Genomic DNA, 26,552 nt, shown 5'->3' with positions numbered 1-26,552 from the left:
ATGCTTACCTATCCTCTCACAAACTGCAGAAACCACATCCTTATCTGTCCTCTCGCAAATTGCAGAAAGAACATCCTTATCTATCCTCTCCCAAACTGCAGAAACCACATCCTTATCTATCCCCTCGAAACTGCAGAAACCACATCCTTATCTATTCTCGCCAAACTGCAGAAAGCACATCCTTATCTATCCTCTCCCAAACTGCAGAAACCACATCATTATCTGTCCTCTCCATACTGCAGAAACTACATCTTTATCTATCCCCTCCAAACTGCAGAAACCACATCCTTATCTATCCTCTCCCAAATTGCAGAAACCACATGCTTATCTATCCTCTCCCAAACTGCAGAATCCACATCCTTATCTATCCCCTCCAAACTGCAGAAACCACATCCTTATCTATCCGCTCCAAACTGCAGAAACCACATCCTTATCTATCCTCTCCAAACTGCAGAAACCACATCCTTATCTATCCTCTCCCAAACTGCAGAAACCACATCCTTATCTATCCTCTCCCAAACTGCAGAAACTACATACTTATCTATCCTCTCCAAACTGCAGAAACCACTTCCTTATCTATCCTCTTCCAAACTGCAGAAAGCACATCCTTATCTATCCTCTGCAAACTGCAGAAACCACATCCTTATCTATCCTCTCCCAAACTGCAGAAACCACATCCTTATCTATTCCCTCCCAAACTGCAGAAACCACATCCTTATCTATCCTCTCCAAACTGCAGAAAGCACATCCTTATCTATCCTCTCCAAACTGCAGAAACCACATCCTTATCTATACTCTCCAAACTGCAGAGACCACATCCTTATTTATCATCTCCAAACTGCAGAAACTACATCCTTATGGATCCCCTCCAAACTGCAAAAAGCACATCCTTATCTATCCTCTCCCAAACTGCAGAAACCACATCCTTATCTATTCCCTCCCAAACTGCAGAAACCACATCCTTATCTATCCTCTCCAAACTGCAGAAAGCACATCCTTATCTATCCTCTCCAAACTGCAGAAACCACATCCTTATCTATATTCTCCAAACTGCAGAGACCACATCCTTATTTATCATCTCCAAACTGCAGAAACTACATCCTTATCTATCCTCTCCAAACTGCAGAAAGCACATCCTTATTTATCATCTCCAAACTGCAGAAACTACATCCTTATCTATCCTCTCCAAACTGCAGAAAACACATCCTTATCTATCATCTCTCAAACTGCAGAAAACACATCCTTATCTATCCTCTCCAAACTGCAGAAACTACATCCTTATCTATCCTCTCCAAACTGCAGAAAGCACATCCTTATCTATCCTCTCCAAACTGCAGAAAGCACATCCTTATCTATCCTCTCCAAACTGCAGAAACCACATCCTTATCTATCCTCTCCCAAACTGCAGAAATCACATTCTTATCTATCCTCTACAAACTGCAGAAAGCACATCCTTATCTATCCTCTCCAAACTGCAGAAACCACATCCTTATCTATCCTCTCCCAAATTGCAGAAACCACATGCTTATCTATCCTCTCCAAACTGCAGAAACCACATCCTTATCTAGCCTCTCCAAACTGTAGAAACTACATCCTTATCGATCCTCTCCAAACTGCAGAAAGCACATCCTTATCTATCCTCTCCAAACTGCAGAAACCACATCCTTATCTATCCTCTCCCAAATTGCAGAAACCACATGCTTATCTATCCTCTCCAAACTGCAGAAACCACATCCTTATCTATCCTCTCCAAACTGCAGAAACCACATCCTTATCTATCCTCCACCAAACTGCAGAAAGCACATCCTTATCTATCCTCAACCAAACTGCAGAAACCACATCCTTATCTATACTCTCCAAACTGCAGAGACCACATCCTTATTTATCATCTCCAAACTGCAGAAACTACATCCTTATCTATCCTCTCCAAACTGCAGAAAGCACATCCTTATCTATCCTCTCCCAAACTGCAGAAACCACATCCTTATCGATCCTCTCCAAACTGCAGAAAGCACATCCTTATCTATCCTCTCCAAACTGCAGAAACCACATCCTTATCTATCCTCTCCAAACTGCAGAAACCACATCCTTATCTATCCTCTCCCAAACTGCAGAAACCACATCCTTATCGATCCTCTCCAAACTGCAGAAAGCACATCCTTATCTATCCTCTCCAAACTGCAGAAACCACATCCTTATCGATTGTCTCCAAACTGCAGAAACCACATCCTTATCTATCCTCTCCAAACTGCAGAAACTACATCCTTATCGATCCTCTCCAAACTGCAGAAAGCACATCCTTATCTATCCTCTCCAAACTGCAGAAACCACATCCTTATCTATCTTCTCCAAACTGCAGAAACCACATCCTTATCTATCCTCTCCCAAACTGCAGAAACCACATCCTTATCGATCCTCTCCAAACTGCAGAAAGCACATCCTGATCTATCCTCTCCAAACTGCAGAAAACACATCCTTATCGATCCTCTCCAAACTGCAGAAACCACATCCTTATCTATCCTCTCCAAACTGCAGAAAGCACATCCTTATCTATCCTCTCCCAAACTGCAGAAACCACATCCTTATCTATCCTCTCCAAACTGCAGAAACCACATCCTTATCTATCCTCTCAAAACTGCAGAAACTAAATCCTTATCTCTCCTCTCCAAACTGCAGAAAGAACATGCTTATCTATCCTCTCCCAAACTGCAGAAACCACATCCTTATCTATCCTCTCCAAACTGCAGAAACTAAATCCTTATCTCTCCTCTCCAAACTGCAGAAACTACATCCTTACCTATCCTCAACCAAACTGGAGAAACCACATCCTTATCTATCCTCTCCAAACTGCAGAAACCTCATCCTTATCTATCCTCCACCAAACTGCAGAAAACACATCCTTATCTATCCTCAACCAAACTGCAGAAACCACATCCTTATCTATCCTCTCCCAAGTGCAGACAGCACATCCTTATCTATCCTCAACCAAACTGCAGAAACCACATCCTTATCTATCCTCTCCCAACTGCAGAAAGCACATCCTTATCTATCCTCAACCAAACTGCAGAAACCACATCCTTATCTATCCTCTCCAAACTGCAGAAACCACATCCTATCTATCCTCTCCAAACTGCAGAAACCACATCCTTAACTATCCTCCCCAAACTGCAGAAACTACATCCTTATCTATCCTCTCCAAACTGCAGAAACCACATCCTTATCTATCCTCTCCAAACTGCAGTAACTACATCCTTATCTATCCTCTCCAAACTGCAGAAACCACATCCTTATCTATCCTCTCCAAACTGCAGAAACCACATCCTTATCTATCCTCTCCAAACTGCAGAAACCACATCCTTATCTATCCTCTCCCAAACTGCAGAAATCACATCCTTATCTATCCTCTCCCAAACTGCAGAAAGCACATCCTTACCTAGCCTCTCCCAAACTGCAGAAACTGCATCCTTATCTATCCTCTCCCAAACTGCAGAAATCACATCCTTATCTATCCTCTCCCAAACTGCAGAAACTACATTCTTATCTATCCTCTCCAAACTGCAGAAAGCACATCCTTATCTATCCTCTCCCAAACTGCAGAAACCACATCCTTATTTATCCTCTCCAAACTGCAGAAACCACATCCTTATCTATCCTCTCCCAAACTGCAGAAAGCACATCCTTATCTATCCTCTCCAAACTGCAGAAACTACATCCTTATCTATCCCCTCCAAACTGCAGAAACCACATCATTATCTATCCTCTCCAAACTGCAGAAACCACATCCTTATCTCTCCTCTCCAAACTGCAGAAACTACATCCTTATCTATCCTCTCTCAAACTGCAGAAACCTCATCCTTATCTATCCTCTCCAAACTGCAGAAACTACATCCTTATCTATCCTCTCCCAAACTGCAGAAACCTCATCCTTATCTATCCCCTCCAAACTGCAGAAACTACATCCTTATCTATCCTCCTCCAAACTGCAGAAACCTCATCCTTATCTATCCTCTCCAAACTGCAGAAACCACATCCATATCTATCCTCTCTCAAACTGCATAAACTCCATCCTTATCTCTCCTCTCCAAACTGCAGAAACCACATCCTTATCTATCCTCTCCAAAACAGCAGAAACTACATCCTTATCTATCCTCTCCCAAACTGCAGAAACCACATCCTTATCTATCCTCTCCCAAATTGCAGAAACCATTTGCTTATCTATCCTCCCCCAAATTGCAGAAACCACATCCTTATCTATCCTCTCCCAAATTGCAGAAACCACATGCTTACCTATCCTCTCCCAAACTGCAGAAACCACATCCTTATCTATCCTCTCGCAAATTGCAGAAACCACATCCTTATCTATCCTCTCCCAAATTGCAGAAACCACATGCTTACCTATCCTCTCACAAACTGCAGAAACCACATCCTTATCTATCCTTTCGCAAATTGCAGAAACCACATGCTTATCTATCCTCTTCCAAACTGCAGAAACTACATCCTTATCTATCCTCTCCAAACTGCAGAAAGAACATCCTTATCTATCCTCTCCCAAACTGCAGAAACCACATCCTTATCTATCCCCTCGAAACTGCAGAAACCACATCCTTATCTATTCTCTCCAAACTGCAGAAAGCACATCCTTATCTATCCTCTCCCAAACTGCAGAAACCACATCCTTATCTGTCCTATCCATACTGCAGAAACTACATCTTTATCTATCCCCTCCAAACTGCAGAAACCACATCCTTATCTATCCTCTCCCAAATTGCAGAAACCACATGCTTATCTATCCTCTCCCAAACTTCAGAATCCACATCCTTATCTATCCCCTCCAAACTGCAGAAACCACATTCTTATCTATCCTCTCCAAACTGCAGAAACCACATCCTTATCTGTCCTCTCCAAACTGCAGAAACCACATCCTTATCTATCCTCTCCCAAACTGCAGAAACCACATCCTTATCTATCCTCTCCCCAACTGCAGAAACCACTTCCTTATCTATCCTCTTCCAAACTGCAGAAAGCACATCCTTATCTATCCTCTCCAAACTGCAGAAACCACATCCTTATCTATCCTCTCCAAACTGCAGAAACCACATCCTTATCTATCCTCTCCCAAACTGCAGAAACTACATCCTTATCTATCCTCTCCAAACTGCAGAAACCACTTCCTTATCTATCCTCTTCCAAACTGCAGAAAGCACATCCTTATCTATCCTCTGCAAACTGCAGAAACCACATCCTTATCTATCCTCTCCAAACTGCAGAAAGAACATCCTTATCTATCCTCTCCCAAACTGCAGAAAGCACATCCTTATCTATTCCCTCCCAAACTGCAGAAACCACATCCTTATCTATCCTCTCCAAACTGCAGAAAGCACATCCTTATCTATCCTCTCCAAACTGCAGAAACCACATCCTTATCTATACTCTCCAAACTGCAGAGACCACATCCTTATTTATCATCTCCAAACTGCAGAAACTACATCCTTATCGATCCTCTCCAAACTGCAAAAAGCACATCCTTATCTATCCTCTCCCAAACTGCAGAAACCACATCCTTATCTATTCCCTCCCAAACTGCAGAAACCACATCCTTATCTATCCTCTCCAAACTGCAGAAAGCACATCCTTATCTATCCTCTCCAAACTGCAGAAACCACATCCTTATCTATATTCTCCAAACTGCAGAGACCACATCCTTATTTATCATCTCCAAACTGCAGAAACTACATCCTTATCTATCCTCTCCAAACTGCAGAAAGCACATCCTTATTTATCATCTCCAAACTGCAGAAACTACATCCTGATCTATCCTCTCCAAACTGCAGAAAGCACATCCTTATCTATAATCTCTCAAACTGCAGAAACCACATTCTTATCTATCCTCTCCAAACTGCAGAAACTACATCCTTATCTATCCTCTCCAAACTGCAGAAAGCACATCCTTATCTATCCTCTCCAAACTGCAGAAAGCACATCCTTATCTATCCTCTCCAAACTGCAGAAACCACATCCTTATCTATCCTCTCCCAAACTGCAGAAATCAAATTCTTATCTATCCTCTACAAACTGCAGAAAGCACATCCTTATCTATCCTATCCAAACTGCAGAAACCACATCCTTATCTATCCTCTCCCAAATTGCAGAAACCACATGCTTATCTATCCACTCCAAACTGCAGAAACCACATCCTTATCTAGCCTCTCCAAACTGTAGAAACTACATCCTTATCGATCCTCTCCAAACTGCAGAAAGCACATCCTTATCTATCCTCTCCAAACTGCAGAAACCACATCCTTATCTATCCTCTCCCAAATTGCAGAAACCACATGCTTATCTATCCTCTCCAAACTGCAGAAACCACATCCTTATCTATCCTCTCCAAACTGCAGAAACCACATCCTTATCTATCCTCCACCAAACTGCAGAAAGCACATCCTTATCTATCCTCAACCAAACTGCAGAAACCACATCCTTATCTATACTCTCCAAACTGCAGAGACCACATCCTTATTTATCATCTCCAAACTGCAGAAACTACATCCTTATCTATCCTCTCCAAACTGCAGAAAGCACATCCTTATCTATCCTCTCCCAAACTGCAGAAACCACATCCTTATCGATCCTCTCCAAACTGCAGAAAGCACATCCTTATCTATCCTCTCCAAACTGCAGAAACCACATCCTTATCTATCCTCTCCAAACTGCAGAAACCACATCCTTATCTATCCTCTCCCAAACTGCAGAAACCACATCCTTATCGATCCTCTCCAAACTGCAGAAAGCACATCCTTATCTATCCTCTCCAAACTGCAGAAACCACATCCTTATCGATCCTCTACAAACTGCAGAAACCACATCCTTATCTATCCTCTCCAAACTGCAGAAACTACATCCTTATCGATCCTCTCCAAACTGCAGAAAGCACATCCTTTTCTATCCTCTCCAAACTGCAGAAACCACATCCTTATCTATCCTCTCCAAACTGCAGCAACCACATCCTTATCTATCCTCTCCCAAACTGCAGAAACCACATCCTTATCGATCCTCTCCAAACTGCAGAAAGCACATCCTTATCTATCCTCTCCAAACTGCAGAAACCACATCCTTATCGATCCTCTCCAAACTGCAGAAACCACATCCTTATCTATCCTCTCCAAACTGCAGAAAGCACATCCTTATCTATCCTCTCCCAAACTGCAGAAACCACATCCTTATCGATCCTCTCCAAACTGCAGAAACCACATCCTTATCTATCCTCTCCAAACTGCAGAAAGCACATCCTTATCTATCCTCTCCCAAACTGCAGAAACCACATCCTTATCTATCCCCTCCAAACTGCAGAAACCACATCCTTATCTATCCTCTCCCAAATTGCAGAAACCACATGCTTATCTATCCTCTCCCAAACTGCAGAATCCACATCCTTATCTATCCCCTCCAAACTGCAGAAACCACATCCTTATCTATCCTCTCCAAACTGCAGAAACCACATCCTTATCTATCCTCTCCAAACTGCAGAAACCACATCCTTATCTATCCTCTCCCAAACTGCAGAAACCACATCCTTATCTATCCTCTCCCAAACTGCAGAAACTACATCCTTATCTATCCTCTCCAAACTGCAGAAACCACTTCCTTATCTATCCTCTTCCAAACTGCAGAAAGCACATCCTTATCTATCCTCTGCAAACTGCAGAAACCACATCCTTATCTATCCTCTCCAAACTGCAGAAAGCACATCCTTATCTATCCTCTCCCAAACTGCAGAAACCACATCCTTATCTATTCCCTCCCAAACTGCAGAAACCACATCCTTATCTATCCTCTCCAAACTGCAGAAAGCACATCCTTATCTATCCTCTCCAAACTGCAGAAACCACATCCTTATCTATACTCTCCAAACTGCAGAGACCACATCCTTATTTATCATCTCCAAACTGCAGAAACTACATCCTTATCGATCCTCTCCAAACTGCAAAAAGCACATCATTATCTATCCTCTCCCAAACTGCAGAAACCACATCCTTATCTATTCCCTCCCAAACTGCAGAAACCACATCCTTATCTATCCTCTCCAAACTGCAGAAAGCACATCCTTATCTATCCTCTCCAAACTGCAGAAACCACATCCTTATCTATATTCTCCAAACTGCAGAGACCACATCCTTATTTATCATCTCCAAACTGCAGAAACTACATCCTTATCTATCCTCTCCAAACTGCAGAAAGCACATCCTTATTTATCATCTCCAAACTGCAGAAACTACATCCTTATCTATCCTCTCCAAACTGCAGAAAGCACATCCTTATCTATCATCTCTCAAACTGCAGAAACCACATTCTTATCTATCCTCTCCAAACTGCAGAAACTACATCCTTATCTATCCTCTCCAAACTGCAGAAAGCACATCCTTATCTATCCTCTCCAAACTGCAGAAAGCACATCCTTATCTATCCTCTCCAAACTGCAGAAACCACATCCTTATCTATCCTCTCCCAAACTGCAGAAATCACATTCTTATCTATCCTCTACAAACTGCAGAAAGCACATCCTTATCTATCCTATCCAAACTGCAGAAACCACATCCTTATCTATCCTCTCCCAAATTGCAGAAACCACATGCTTATCTATCCTCTCCAAACTGCAGAAACCACATCCTTATCTAGCCTCTCCAAACTGTAGAAACTACATCCTTATCGATCCTCTCCAAACTGCAGAAAGCACATCCTTATCTATCCTCTCCAAACTGCAGAAACCACATCCTTATCTATCCTCTCCCAAATTGCAGAAACCACATGCTTATCTATCCTCTCCAAACTGCAGAAACCACATCCTTATCTATCCTCTCCAAACTGCAGAAACCACATCCTTATCTATCCTCCACCAAACTGCAGAAAGCACATCCTTATCTATCCTCAACCAAACTGCAGAAACCACATCCTTATCTATACTCTCCAAACTGCAGAGACCACATCCTTATTTATCATCTCCAAACTGCAGAAACTACATCCTGATCTATCCTCTCCAAACTGCAGAAAGCACATCCTTATCTATAATCTCTCAAACTGCAGAAACCACATTCTTATCTATCCTCTCCAAACTGCAGAAACTACATCCTTATCTATCCTCTCCAAACTGCAGAAAGCACATCCTTATCTATCCTCTCCAAACTGCAGAAAGCACATCCTTATCTATCCTCTCCAAACTGCAGAAACCACATCCTTATCTATCCTCTCCCAAACTGCAGAAATCAAATTCTTATCTATCCTCTACAAACTGCAGAAAGCACATCCTTATCTATCCTATCCAAACTGCAGAAACCACATCCTTATCTATCCTCTCCCAAATTGCAGAAACCACATGCTTATCTATCCACTCCAAACTGCAGAAACCACATCCTTATCTAGCCTCTCCAAACTGTAGAAACTACATCCTTATCGATCCTCTCCAAACTGCAGAAAGCACATCCTTATCTATCCTCTCCAAACTGCAGAAACCACATCCTTATCTATCCTCTCCCAAATTGCAGAAACCACATGCTTATCTATCCTCTCCAAACTGCAGAAACCACATCCTTATCTATCCTCTCCAAACTGCAGAAACCACATCCTTATCTATCCTCCACCAAACTGCAGAAAGCACATCCTTATCTATCCTCAACCAAACTGCAGAAACCACATCCTTATCTATACTCTCCAAACTGCAGAGACCACATCCTTATTTATCATCTCCAAACTGCAGAAACTACATCCTTATCTATCCTCTCCAAACTGCAGAAAGCACATCCTTATCTATCCTCTCCCAAACTGCAGAAACCACATCCTTATCGATCCTCTCCAAACTGCAGAAAGCACATCCTTATCTATCCTCTCCAAACTGCAGAAACCACATCCTTATCTATCCTCTCCAAACTGCAGAAACCACATCCTTATCTATCCTCTCCCAAACTGCAGAAACCACATCCTTATCGATCCTCTCCAAACTGCAGAAAGCACATCCTTATCTATCCTCTCCAAACTGCAGAAACCACATCCTTATCGATCCTCTACAAACTGCAGAAACCACATCCTTATCTATCCTCTCCAAACTGCAGAAACTACATCCTTATCGATCCTCTCCAAACTGCAGAAAGCACATCCTTTTCTATCCTCTCCAAACTGCAGAAACCACATCCTTATCTATCCTCTCCAAACTGCAGCAACCACATCCTTATCTATCCTCTCCCAAACTGCAGAAACCACATCCTTATCGATCCTCTCCAAACTGCAGAAAGCACATCCTTATCTATCCTCTCCAAACTGCAGAAACCACATCCTTATCGATCCTCTCCAAACTGCAGAAACCACATCCTTATCTATCCTCTCCAAACTGCAGAAAGCACATCCTTATCTATCCTCTCCCAAACTGCAGAAACCACATCCTTATCGATCCTCTCCAAACTGCAGAAACCACATCCTTATCTATCCTCTCCAAACTGCAGAAAGCACATCCTTATCTATCCTCTCCCAAACTGCAGAAACCACATCCTTATCTATCCCCTCCAAACTGCAGAAACCACATCCTTATCTATCCTCTCCCAAATTGCAGAAACCACATGCTTATCTATCCTCTCCCAAACTGCAGAATCCACATCCTTATCTATCCCCTCCAAACTGCAGAAACCACATCCTTATCTATCCTCTCCAAACTGCAGAAACCACATCCTTATCTATCCTCTCCAAACTGCAGAAACCACATCCTTATCTATCCTCTCCCAAACTGCAGAAACCACATCCTTATCTATCCTCTCCCAAACTGCAGAAACTACATCCTTATCTATCCTCTCCAAACTGCAGAAACCACTTCCTTATCTATCCTCTTCCAAACTGCAGAAAGCACATCCTTATCTATCCTCTGCAAACTGCAGAAACCACATCCTTATCTATCCTCTCCAAACTGCAGAAAGCACATCCTTATCTATCCTCTCCCAAACTGCAGAAACCACATCCTTATCTATTCCCTCCCAAACTGCAGAAACCACATCCTTATCTATCCTCTCCAAACTGCAGAAAGCACATCCTTATCTATCCTCTCCAAACTGCAGAAACCACATCCTTATCTATACTCTCCAAACTGCAGAGACCACATCCTTATTTATCATCTCCAAACTGCAGAAACTACATCCTTATCGATCCTCTCCAAACTGCAAAAAGCACATCATTATCTATCCTCTCCCAAACTGCAGAAACCACATCCTTATCTATTCCCTCCCAAACTGCAGAAACCACATCCTTATCTATCCTCTCCAAACTGCAGAAAGCACATCCTTATCTATCCTCTCCAAACTGCAGAAACCACATCCTTATCTATATTCTCCAAACTGCAGAGACCACATCCTTATTTATCATCTCCAAACTGCAGAAACTACATCCTTATCTATCCTCTCCAAACTGCAGAAAGCACATCCTTATTTATCATCTCCAAACTGCAGAAACTACATCCTTATCTATCCTCTCCAAACTGCAGAAAGCACATCCTTATCTATCATCTCTCAAACTGCAGAAACCACATTCTTATCTATCCTCTCCAAACTGCAGAAACTACATCCTTATCTATCCTCTCCAAACTGCAGAAAGCACATCCTTATCTATCCTCTCCAAACTGCAGAAAGCACATCCTTATCTATCCTCTCCAAACTGCAGAAACCACATCCTTATCTATCCTCTCCCAAACTGCAGAAATCACATTCTTATCTATCCTCTACAAACTGCAGAAAGCACATCCTTATCTATCCTATCCAAACTGCAGAAACCACATCCTTATCTATCCTCTCCCAAATTGCAGAAACCACATGCTTATCTATCCTCTCCAAACTGCAGAAACCACATCCTTATCTAGCCTCTCCAAACTGTAGAAACTACATCCTTATCGATCCTCTCCAAACTGCAGAAAGCACATCCTTATCTATCCTCTCCAAACTGCAGAAACCACATCCTTATCTATCCTCTCCCAAATTGCAGAAACCACATGCTTATCTATCCTCTCCAAACTGCAGAAACCACATCCTTATCTATCCTCTCCAAACTGCAGAAACCACATCCTTATCTATCCTCCACCAAACTGCAGAAAGCACATCCTTATCTATCCTCAACCAAACTGCAGAAACCACATCCTTATCTATACTCTCCAAACTGCAGAGACCACATCCTTATTTATCATCTCCAAACTGCAGAAACTACATCCTTATCTATCCTCTCCAAACTGCAGAAAGCACATCCTTATCTATCCTCTCCCAAACTGCAGAAACCACATCCTTATCGAATCTCTCCAAACTGCAGAAAGCACATCCTTATCTATCCTCTCCAAACTGCAGAAACCACATCCTTATCTATCCTCTCCAAACTGCAGAAACCACATCCTTATCTATCCTCTCCCAAACTGCAGAAACCACATCCTTATCGATCCTCTCCAAACTGCAGAAAGCACATCCTTATCTATCCTCTCCAAACTGCAGAAACCACATCCTTATCGATCCTCTCCAAACTGCAGAAACCACATCCTTATCTATCCTCTCCAAACTGCAGAAACTACATCCTTATCGATCCTCTCCAAACTGCAGAAAGCACATCCTTATCTATCCTCTCCAAACTGCAGAAACCACATCCTTATCTATCCTCTCCAAACTGCAGCATCCACATCCTTATCTATCCTCTCCCAAACTGCAGAAACCACATCCTTATCGATCCTCTCCAAACTGCAGAAAGCACATCCTTATCTGTCCTCTCCAAACTGCAGAAACCACATCCTTATCGATCCTCTCCAAACTGCAGAAACCACATCCTTATCTATCCTCTCCAAACTGCAGAAAGCACATCCTTATCTATCCTCTCCCAAACTGCAGAAACCACATCCTTATCTATCCTCTCCCAAACTGCAGAAACCACATCCTTATCTATCCTCTCCAAACTGCAGAAACTAAATCCTTATCTCTCCTCTCGAAACTGCAGAAAGTACATCCTCATCTATGCTCTCCCAAACTGCAGAAACCACATCCTTATCTATCCTCTCCAAACTGCAGAAACTAAATCCTTATCTCTCCTCTCCAAACTGCAGAAACTACATCCTTACCTATCCTCAACCAAACTGCAGAAACCACATCCTTATCTATCCTCTCCAAACTACAGAAAACACATCCTTATCTATCCTCCACCAAACTGCAGAAAGCACATCCTTATCTATCCTCAACCAAACTGCAGAAACCACATCCTTATCTATCCCCTCCCAAGTGCAGAAAGCACATCCTTATCTGTCCTCAACCAAACTGCAGAAACCACATCCTTATCTATCCTCTCCAAACTGCAGAAACCACATCCTTATCTATCCTCTCCAAACTGCATAAACCACATCCTTAACTATCCTCCCCAAACTGCAGAAACTACATCCTTATCTATCCTCTCCAAACTGCAGAAACCACATCCTTATCTATCCTCTCCAAACTGCAGAAACTACATCCTTATCTATCCTCTCCAAACTGCAGAAACCACATCCTTATCTATCCTCTCCAAACTGCAGAAACCACATCCTTATCTATCCTCTCCAAACTGCAGAAACCACATCCTTATCTATCCTCTCCCAAACTGCAGAAATCACATCCTTATCTATCCTCTCCCAAACTGCAGAAACTACATCCTTATCTATCCTCTCCCAAACTGCAGAAACTGCATCCTTATCTATCCTCTCCCAAACTGCAGAAATCACATCCTTATCTATCCTCTCCCAAACTGCAGAAACTACATTCTTATCTATCCTCTCCAAACTGCAGAAAGCACATCCTTATCTATCCTCTCCAAAACTGCAGAAACCACATCCTTATTTATCCTCTCCAAACTGCAGAAACCACATCCTTATCTATCCTCTCCCAAACTGCAGAAAGCACATCCTTATCTATCCTCTCCAAACTGCAGAAACTACATCCTTATCTATCCCCTCCAAACTGCAGAAACTACATCCTTATCTATCCTCTCCCAAACTGCAGAAACCTCATCCTTATCTATCCTCTCCAAACTGCAGAAACTACATCCTTATCTATCCTCTCCCAAACTGCAGAAACCTCATCCTTATCTATCCTCTCCAAACTGCAGAAACTACATCCTTATCGATCCTCCTCCAAACTGCAGAAACCTCATCCTTATCTATCCTCTCCAAACTGCAGAAACCACATCCATATCTATCCTCTCTCAAACTGCATAAACTCCATCCTTATCTCTCCTCTCCAAACTGCAGAAACCACATCCTTATCTATCCTCTCCAAAACTGCAGAAACTACATCCTTATCTATCCTCTCCCAAACTGCAGAAACCACATCCTTATCTATCCTCTCCCAAATTGCAGAAACCACATGCTTATCTATCCTCTCCCAAATTGCAGAAACCACATCCTTATCTATCCTCTCCCAAATTGCAGAAACCACATCCTTATCTATCCTCTCCCAAATTACAGAAACCACATGCTTACCTATCCTCTCCCAAACTGCAGAAACCACATCCTTATCTATCCTCTCGCAAATTGCAGAAACCACATCCTTATCTATCCTCTCCCAAATTGCAGAAACCACATCCTTATCTATCCTCTCCCAAATTGCAGAAACCACATGCTTACCTATCCTCTCCCAAACTGCAGAAAGCACATCCTTATCTATCCTCTCCCAAACTGCAGAAACCACATCCTTATCTATCCTCTCCCAAACTGCAGAAACCACATCCTTATCTATCCTCTCCAAACTGCAGAAACTAAATCCTTATCTCTCCTCTCGAAACTGCAGAAAGTACATCCTTATCTATCCTCTCCCAAACTGCAGAAACCACATCCTTATCTATCCTCTCCAAACTGCAGAAACTAAATCCTTATCTCTCCTCTCCAAACTGCAGAAACTACATCCTTACCTATCCTCAACCAAACTGCAGAAACCACATCCTTATCTATCCTCTCCAAACTGCAGAAACCACATCCTTATCTATCCTCCACCAAACTGCAGAAAGCACATCCTTATCTATCCTCAACGAAACTGCAGAAACCACATCCTTATCTATCCTCTCCCAAGTGCAGAAAGCACATCCTTATCTATCCTCAACCAAACTGCAGAAACCACATCCTTATCTATCCTCTCCAAACTGCAGAAACCACATCCTTATCTATCCTCTCCAAACTGCAGAAACCACATCCTTAACTATCCTCCCCAAACTGCAGAAACTACATCCTTATCTATCCTCTCCAAACTGCAGAAACCACATCCTTATCTATCCTCTCCAAACTGCAGAAACTACATCCTTATCTATCCTCTCCAAACTGCAGAAACCACATCCTTATCTATCCTCTCCAAACTGCAGAAACCACATCCTTATCTATCCTCTCCAAACTGCAGAAACCACATCCTTATCTATCCTCTCCCAAACTGCAGAAATCACATCCTTATCTATCCTCTCCCAAACTGCAGAAACTACATCCTTATCTATCCTCTCCCAAACTGCAGAAACTGCATCCTTATCTATCCTCTCCCAAACTGCAGAAATCACATCCTTATCTATCCTCTCCCAAACTGCAGAAACTACATTCTTATCTATCCTCTCCAAACTGCAGAAAGCACATCCTTATCTATCCTCTCCCAAACTGCAGAAACCACATCCTTATTTATCCTCTCCAAACTGCAGAAACCACATCCTTATCTATCCTCTCCCAAACTGCAGAAACCACATCCTTATCTATCCTCTCCAAACTGCAGAAACTACATCCCTATCTATCCCCTCCAAACTGCAGAAACTACATCCTTATCTATCCTCTCCCAAACTGCAGAAACCTCATCCTTATCTATCCTCTCCAAACTGCAGAAACTACATCCTTATCTATCCTCTCCCAAACTGCAGAAACCTCATCCTTATCTATCCTCTCCAAACTGCAGAAACTACATCCTTATCTATCCTCCTCCAAACTGCAGAAACCTCATCCTTATCTATCCTCTCCAAACTGCAGAAACCACATCCATATCTATCCTCTCTCAAACTGCATAAACTCCATCCTTATCTCTCCTCTCCAAACTGCAGAAACCACATCCTTATCTATCCTCTCCAAAACTGCAGAAACTACATCCTTATCTATCCTCTCCCAAACTGCAGAAACCACATCCTTATCTATCCTCTCCCAAATTGCAGAAACCACATGCTTATCTATCCTCTCCCAAATTGCAGAAACCACATCCTTATCTATCCTCTCCCAAATTGCAGAAACCACATCCTTATCTATCCTCTCCCAAATTACAGAAACCACATGCTTACCTATCCTCTCCCAAACTGCAGAAACCACATCCTTATCTATCCTCTCGCAAATTGCAGAAACCACATCCTTATCTATCCTCTCCCAAATTGCAGAAATCACATCCTTATCTATTTTCTCCCAAATTGCAGAAACCACATGCTTACCTATCCTCTCCCAAACTGCAGAAACCACATCCTTATCTATCCTCTCGCAAATTGCAGAAACCACATGCTTATCTATCCTCTTCCAAACTGCAGAAACTACATCATTATCTATTCTCTCCAAACTGCAGAAAGAACATCCTTATCTATCCTCTCCCAAACTGCAGAAACCACATCCTTATCTATCCCCTCCAAACTGCAGAAACCACATCCTTATCTATTCTCTCCAAACTGCAGAAAGTACATCCTTATCTATCCTCTACCAAACTGCAGAAACCACATCCTTATCTGTCCTCTCCATACTGCAGAAACTACATCCTTATCTATCCCCTCCAAACTGCAGAAACCACATCCTTATCTCTCCTCTCCCAAATTGCAGAAACCACATGCTTATCTATCCTCTCCCAAACTGCAGAATCCACATCCTTATCTATCCCCTCCAAACTGCAGAAACCACATCCTTATCTATACTCTCCAAACTGCAGAAACCACATCCTTATCTATCCTCTCCAAACTGCAGAAACCACATCCTTATCTATCCTCTCCCAAACTGCAGAAACCACATCCTTATCCATCCTCTCCCAAACTGCAGAAACTACATCCTTATCTATCCTCTCCAAACTGCAGAAACCACTTCCTTATCTATCCTCTTCCAAACTGCAGAAAGCACATCCTTATCTATCCTCTCCAAACTGCAGAAACCACATCCTTATCTATCCTCTCCAAACTGCAGAAAGCACATCCTTATCTATCCTCTCCCAAACTGCAGAAACCACATCCTTATCTATTCCCTCCCAAACTGCAGAAACCACATCCTGATCTATCCTCTCCAAACTGCAGAAAGCACATCCTTATCTATCCTCTCCAAACTGCAGAAACCACATCCTTATCTATACTCTCCAAACTGCAGAGACCACATCCTTATTTATCATCTCCAAACTGCAGAAACTACATCCTTATCGATCCTCTCCAAACTGCAGAAAGCACATCCTTATCTATCCTCTCCCAAACTGCAGAAACCACATCCTTATCTATTCCCTCCCAAACTGCAGAAACCACATCCTTATCTATCCTCTCCAAACTGCAGAAAGCACATCCTTATCTATCCTCTCCAAACTGCAGAAACCACATCCTTATCTATACTCTCCAAACTGCAGAGACCACATCCTTATTTATCATCTCCAAACTGCAGAAACTACATCCTGATCTATCCTCTCCAAACTGCAGAAAGCACTACCTTATTTATCATCTCCAAACTGCAGAAACTACATCCTGATCTATCCTCTCCAAACTGCAGAAAGCACATCCTTATCTATCATCTCCCAAACTGCAGAAACCACATCCTTATCTATCCTCTCCAAACTGCAGAAACTACATCCTTATCTTTCCTCTCCAAACTGCAGAAAGCACATCCTTATCTATCCTCTCCAAACTGCAGAAAGCACATCCTTATCTATCCTCTCCAAACTGCAGAAACCACATCCTTATCTATCCTCTCCCAAACTGCAGAAATCACATTCATATCTATCCCCTACAAACTGCAGAAAGCACATCCTTATCTATCCTCTCCAAACTGCAGAAACCACATCCTTATTTATCCTCTCCCAAATTGCAGAAACCACATGCTTATCTATCCTCTCCAAACTGCAGAAACCACATCCTTATCTAGCCTCTCCAAACTGCAGAAACTACATCCTTATCGATCCTCTCCAAACTGCAGAAAGCACATCCTTATCGATCCTGTCCAAACTGCAGAAACCACATCCTTATCTATCCTCTCCCAAATTGCAGAAACCACATGCTTATCTATCCTCTCCAAACTGCAGAAAGCACATCCTTATCTATCCTCTCCAAACTGCAGAAACCACATCCTTATCTATCCTCCACCAAACTGCAGAAAGCACATCCTTATCTATCCTCAACCAAACTGCAGAAACCACATCCTTATCTATACTCTCCAAACTGCAGAGACCACATCCTTATTTATCATCTCCAAACTGCAGAAACTACATCCTTATCTATCCTCTCCAAACTGCAGAAAGCACATCCTTATCTATCCTCTCCCAAACTGCAGAAACCACATCCTTATCGATCCTCTCCCAAATTGCAGAAACCACATCCTTATCTATCCTCCCCAAATTGCAGAAACCACATGCTTACCTATCCTCTCACAAACTGCAGAAAGCACATCCTTATCTATCCTCTCCCAAACTGCAGAAACCACATCCTTATCTATCCTCTCCCAAACTGCAGAAACCACATCCTTATCTATCCTCTCCAAACTGCAGAAACTAAATCCTTATCTCTCCTCTCGAAACTGCAGAAAGTACATCCTTATCTATCCTCTCCCAAACTGCAGAAACCACATCCTTATCTATCCTCTCCAAACTGCAGAAACTAAATCCTTATCTCTCCTCTCCAAACTGCAGAAACTACATCCTTACCTATCCTCAACCAAACTGCAGAAACCACATCCTTATCTATCCTCTCCAAACTGCAGAAACCACATCCTTATCTATCCTCCACAAAACTGCAGAAAGCACATCCTTATCTATCCTCAACGAAACTGCAGAAACCACATCCTTATCTATCCTCTCCCAAGTGCAGAAAGCACATCCTTATCTATCCTCAACCAAACTGCAGAAACCACATCCTTATCTATCCTCTCCAAACTGCAGAAACCACATCCTTATCTATCCTCTCCAAACTGCAGAAACCACATCCTTAACTATCCTCCCCAAACTGCAGAAACTACATCCTTATCTATCCTCTCCAAACTGCAGAAACCACATCCTTATCTATCCTCTCCAAACTGCAGAAACTACATCCTTATCTATCCTCTCCAAACTGCAGAAACCACATCCTTATCTATCCTCTCCAAACTGCAGAAACCACATCCTTATCTATCCTCTCCAAACTGCAGAAACCACATCCTTATCTATCCTCTCCCAAACTGCAGAAATCACATCCTTATCTATCCTCTCCCAAACTGCAGAAACTACATCCTTATCTATCCTCTCCCAAACTGCAGAAACTGCATCCTTATCTATCCTCTCCCAAACTGCAGAAATCACATCCTTATCTATCCTCTCCCAAACTGCAGAAACTACATTCTTATCTATCCTCTCCAAACTGCAGAAAGCACATCCTTATCTATCCTCTCCCAAACTGCAGAAACCACATCCTTATTTATCCTCTCCAAACTGCAGAAACCACATCCTTATCTATCCTCTCCCAAACTGCAGAAACCACATCCTTATCTATCCTCTCCAAACTGCAGAAACTACATCCTTATCTATCCCCTCCAAACTGCAGAAACTACATCCTTATCTATCCTCTCCCAAACTGCAGAAACCTCATCCTTATCTATCCTCTCCAAACTGCAGAAACTACATCCTTATCTATCCTCTCCCAAACTGCAGAAACCTCATCCTTATCTATCCTCTCCAAACTGCAGAAACTACATCCTTATCTATCCTCCTCCAAACTGCAGAAACCTCATCCTTATCTATCCTCTCCAAACTGCAGAAACCACATCCATATCTATCCTCTCTCAAACTGCATAAACTCCATCCTTATCTCTCCTCTCCAAACTTCAGAAACCACATCCTTATCTATCCTCTCCAAAACTGCAGAAACTACATCCTTATCTATCCTCTCCCAAACTGCAGAAACCACATCCTTATCTATCCTCTCCCAAATTGCAGAAACCACATGCTTATCTATCCTCTCCAAAATTGCAGAAACCACATCCTTATCTATCCTCTCCCAAATTGCAGAAACCACATCCTTATCTATCCTCTCCCAAATTACAGAAACCACATGCTTACCTATCCTCTCCCAAACTGCAGAAACCACATCCTTATCTATCCTCTCGCAAATTGCAGAAACCACATCCTTATCTATCCTCTCCCAAATTGCAGAAACCACATCCTTATCTATCCTCTCCCAAATTGCAGAAACCACATGCTTACCTATCCTCTCCCAAACTGCAGAAACCACATCCTTATCTATCCTCTCGCAAATTGCAGAAACCACATGCTTATCTATCCTCTTCCAAACTGCAGAAACTACATCATTATCTATTCTCTCCAAACTGCAGAAAGAACATCCTTATCTATCCTCTCCCAAACTGCAGAAACCACATCCTTATCTATCCCCTCCAAACTGCAGAAACCACATCCTTATCTATTCTCTCCAAACTGCAGAAAGTACATCCTTATCTATCCTCTACCAAACTGCAGAAACCACATCCTTATCTGTCCTCTCCATACTGCAGAAACTACATCCTTATCTATCCCCTCCAAACTGCAGAAACCACATCCTTATCTCTCCTCTCCCAAATTGCAGAAACCACATGCTTATCTATCCTCTCCCAAACTGCAGAATCCACATCCTTATCTATCCCCTCCAAACTGCAGAAACCACATCCTTATCTATACTCTCCAAACTGCAGAAACCACATCCTTATCTATCCTCTCCAAACTGCAGAAACCACATCCTTATCTATCCTCTCCCAAACTGCAGAAACCACATCCTTATCCATCCTCTCCCAAACTGCAGAAACTACATCCTTATCTATCCTCTCCAAACTGCAGAAACCACTTCCTTATCTATCCTCTTCCAAACTGCAGAAAGCACATCCTTATCTATCCTCTCCAAACTGCAGAAACCACATCCTTATCTATCCTCTCCAAACTGCAGAAAGCACATCCTTATCTATCCTCTCCCAAACTGCAGAAACCACATCCTTATCTATTCCCTCCCAAACTGCAGAAACCACATCCTGATCTATCCTCTCCAAACTGCAGAAAGCACATCCTTATCTATCCTCTCCAAACTGCAGAAACCACATCCTTATCTATACTCTCCAAACTGCAGAGACCACATCCTTATTTATCATCTCCAAACTGCAGAAACTACATCCTTATCGATCCTCTCCAAACTGCAGAAAGCACATCCTTATCTATCCTCTCCCAAACTGCAGAAACCACATCCTTATCTATTCCCTCCCAAACTGCAGAAACCACATCCTTATCTATCCTCTCCAAACTGCAGAAAGCACATCCTTATCTATCCTCTCCAAACTGCAGAAACCACATCCTTATCTATACTCTCCAAACTGCAGAGACCACATCCTTATTTATCATCTCCAAACTGCAGAAACTACATCCTGATCTATCCTCTCCAAACTGCAGAAAGCACTACCTTATTTATCATCTCCAAACTGCAGAAACTACATCCTGATCTATCCTCTCCAAACTGCAGAAAGCACATCCTTATCTATCATCTCCCAAACTGCAGAAACCACATCCTTATCTATCCTCTCCAAACTGCAGAAACTACATCCTTATCTTTCCTCTCCAAACTGCAGAAAGCACATCCTTATCTATCCTCTCCAAACTGCAGAAAGCACATCCTTATCTATCCTCTCCAAACTGCAGAAACCACATCCTTATCTATCCTCTCCCAAACTGCAGAAATCACATTCTTATCTATCCTCTACAAACTGCAGAAAGCACATCCTTATCTATCCTCTCCAAACTGCAGAAACCACATCCTTATTTATCCTCTCCCAAATTGCAGAAACCACATGCTTATCTATCCTCTCCAAACTGCAGAAACGACATCCTTATCTAGCCTCTCCAAACTGCAGAAACTACATCCTTATCGATCCTCCCCAAACTGCAGAAAGCACATCCTTATCGATCCTGTCCAAACTGCAGAAACCACATCCTTATCTATCCTCTCCCAAATTGCAGAAACCACATGCTTATCTATCCTCTCCAAACTGCAGAAAGCACATCCTTATCTATCCTCTCCAAACTGCAGAAACCACATCCTTATCTATCCTCCACCAAACTGCAGAAAGCACATCCTTATCTATCCTCAACCAAACTGCAGAAACCACATCCTTATCTATACTCTCCAAACTGCAGAGACCACATCCTTATTTATCATCTCCAAACTGCAGAAACTACATCCTTATCTATCCTCTCCAAACTGCAGAAAGCACATCCTTATCTATCCTCTCCCAAACTGCAGAAAGCACATCCTTATCGATCCTCTCCAAACTGCAGAAAGCACATCCTTATCTATCCTCTCCAAACTGCAGAAACCACATCCTTATCTATCCTCTCCAAACTGCAGAAACCACATCCTTATCTATCCTCTCCCAAATTACAGACACCACATGCTTACCTATCCTCTCCCAAACTGCAGAAACCACATCCTTATCTATCCTCTCGCAAATTGCAGAAACCACATCCTTATCTATCCTCTCCCAAATTGCAGAAACCACATCCTTATCGATCCTCTGCCAAATTGCAGAAACCACATGCTTACCTATCCTCTCCCAAACTGCAGAAACCACATCCTTATCTATCCTCTCGCAAATTGCAGAAACCACATCCTTATCTATCCTCTCCCAAATTGCAGAAACCACATCCTTATCTATCCTCTCCCAAATTGCAGAAACCACATGCTTACCTATCCTCTCCCAAACTGCAGAAACCACATCCTTATCTATCCTCTCGCAATTTGCAGAAACCACATGCTTATCTATCCTCTTCCAAACTGCAGAAACTACATCATTATCTATTCTCTCCAAACTGCAGAAAGAACATCCTTATCTATCCTCTCCCAAACTGCAGAAACCACATCCTTATCTATCCCCTCCAAACTGCAGAAAGCACATCCTTATCTATTCTCTCCAAACTGCAGAAAGTACATCCTTATCTATCCTCTCCAAACTGCAGAAACCACATCCTTATCTATACTCTCCAAACTGCAGAGACCACATCCTTATTTATCATCTCCAAACTGCAGAAACTACATCCTGATCTATCCTCTCCAAACTGCAGAAAGCACTACCTTATTTATCATCTCCAAACTGCAGAAACTACATCCTGATCTATCCTCTCCAAACTGCAGAAAGCACATCCTTATCTATCATCTCCCAAACTGCAGAAACCACATCCTTATCTATCCTCTCCAAACTGCAGAAACTACATCCTTATCTTTCCTCTCCAAACTGCAGAAAGCACATCCTTATCTTTCCTCTCCAAACTGCAGAAAGCACATCCTTATCTATCCTCTCCAAACTGCAGAAACCACATCCTTATCTATCCTCTCCCAAACTGCAGAAATCACATTCTTATCTATCCTCTCCAAACTGCAGAAACCACATCCTTATTTATCCTCTCCCAAATTGCAGAAACCACATGCTTATCTATCCTCTCCAAACTGCAGAAACCACATCCTTATCTATCCTCTCCAAACTGCAGAAACCACATCCTTATTTATCCTCTCCCAAATTGCAGAAACCACATGCTTATCTATCCTCTCCAAACTGCAGAAACCACATCCTTATCTAGCCTCTCCAAACTGCAGAAACTACATCCTTATCGATCCTCTCCAAACTGCAGAAAGCACATCCTTATCGATCCTGTCCAAACTGCAGAAACCACATCCTTATCTATCCTCTCCCAAATTGCAGAAACCACATGCTTATCTATCCTCTCCAAACTGCAGAAAGCACATCCTTATCTATCCTCTCCAAACTGCAGAAACCACATCCTTATCTATCCTCCACCAAACTGCAGAAAGCACATCCTTATCTATCCTCAACCAAACTGCAGAAACCACATCCTTATCTATACTCTCCAAACTGCAGAGACCACATCCTTATTTATCATCTCCAAACTGCAGAAACTACATCCTTATCTATCCTCTCCAAACTGCAGAAAGCACATCCTTATCTATCCTCTCCCAAACTGCAGAAACCACATCCTTATCGATCCTCTCCCAAATTGCAGAAACCACATCCTTATCTATCCGCTCCCAAATTGCAGAAACCACATGCTTACCTATCCTCTCCCAAACTGCAGAAAGCACATCCTTATCTATCCTCTCCCAAACTGCAGAAACCACATCCTTATCTATCCTCTCCCAAACTGCAGAAACCACATCCTTATCTATCCTCTCCAAACTGCAGAAACTAAATCCTTATCTCTCCTCTCGAAACTGCAGAAAGTACATCCTTATCTATCCTCTCCCAAACTGCAGAAACCACATCCTTATCTATCCTCTCCAAACTGCAGAAACTAAATCCTTATCTCTCCTCTCCAAACTGCAGAAACTACATCCTTACCTATCCTCAACCAAACTGCAGAAACCACATCCTTATCTATCCTCTCCAAACTGCAGAAACCACATCCTTATCTATCCTCCACCAAACTGCAGAAAGCACATCCTTATCTATCCGCAACGAAACTGCAGAAACCACATCCTTATCTATCCTCTCCCAGGTGCAGAAAGCACATCCTTATCTATCCTCAACCAAACTGCAGAAACCACATCCTTATCTATCCTCTCCAAACTGCAGAAACCACATCCTTATCTATCCTCTCCAAACTGCAGAAACCACATCCTTAACTATCCTCCCCAAACTGCAGAAACTACATCCTTATCTATCCTCTCCAAACTGCAGAAACCACATCCTTATCTATCCTCTCCAAACTGCAGAAACTACATCCTTATCTATCCTCTCCAAACTGCAGAAACCACATCCTTATCTATCCTCTCCAAACTGCAGAAACCACATCCTTATCTATCCTCTCCAAACTGCAGAAACCACATCCTTATCTATCCTCTCCCAAACTGCAGAAATCACATCCTTATCTATCCTCTCCCAAACTGCAGAAACTACATCCTTATCTATCCTCTCCCAAACTGCAGAAACTGCATCCTTATCTATCCTCTCCCAAACTGCAGAAATCACATCCTTATCTATCCTCTCCCAAACTGCAGAAACTACATTCTTATCTATCCTCTCCAAACTGCAGAAAGCACATCCTTATCTATCCTCTCCCAAACTGCAGAAACCACATCCTTATTTATCCTCTCCAAACTGCAGAAACCACATCCTTATCTATCCTCTCCCAAACAGCAGAAACCACATCCTTATCTATCCTCTCCAAACTGCAGAAACTACATCCTTATCTATCCCCTCCAAACTGCAGAAACTACATCCTTATCTATCCTCTCCCAAACTGCAGAAACCTCATCCTTATCTATCCTCTCCAAACTGCAGAAACTACATCCTTATCTATCCTCTCCCAAACTGCAGAAACCTCATCCTTATCTATCCTCTCCAAACTGCAGAAACTACATCCTTATCTATCCTCCTCCAAACTGCAGAAACCTCATCCTTATCTATCCTCTCCAAACTGCAGAAACCACATCCATATCTATCCTCTCTCAAACTGCATAAACTCCATCCTTATCTCTCCTCTCCAAACTGCAGAAACCACATCCTTATCTATCCTCTCCAAAACTGCAGAAACTACATCCTTATCTATCCTCTCCCAAACTGCAGAAACCACATCCTTATCTATCCTCTCCCAAATTGCAGAAACCACATGCTTATCTATCCTCTCCCAAATTGCAGAAACCACATCCTTATCTATCCTCTCCCAAATTGCAGAAACCACATCCTTATCTATCCTCTCCCAAATTACAGAAACCACATGCTTACCTATCCTCTCCCAAACTGCAGAAACCACATCCTTATCTATCCTCTCGCAAATTGCAGAAACCACATCCTTATCTATCCTCTCCCAAATTGCAGAAACCACATCCTTATCTATCCTCTCCCAAATTGCAGAAACCACATGCTTACCTATCCTCTCCCAAACTGCAGAAACCACATCCTTATCTATCCTCTCGCAAATTGCAGAAACCACATGCTTATCTATCCTCTTCCAAACTGCAGAAACTACATCATTATCTATTCTCTCCAAACTGCAGAAAGAACATCCTTATCTATCCTCTCCCAAACTGCAGAAACCACATCCTTATCTATCCCCTCCAAACTGCAGAAACCACATCCTTATCTATTCTCTCCAAACTGCAGAAAGTACATCCTTATCTATCCTCTACCAAACTGCAGAAACCATATCCTTATCTGTCCTCTCCATACTGCAGAAACTACATCCTTATCTATCCCCTCCAAACTGCAGAAACTACATCCTTATCTCTCCTCTCCCAAATTGCAGAAACCACATGCTTATCTATCCTCTCCCAAACTGCAGAAT

The sequence above is a fragment of the Heterodontus francisci genome, chromosome 32, assembly GCF_036365525.1.
Source record: "Heterodontus francisci isolate sHetFra1 chromosome 32, sHetFra1.hap1, whole genome shotgun sequence".
NCBI lineage: Eukaryota > Metazoa > Chordata > Chondrichthyes > Heterodontiformes > Heterodontidae > Heterodontus > Heterodontus francisci.
Note: the sequence above shows the minus strand (reverse complement) of the source record.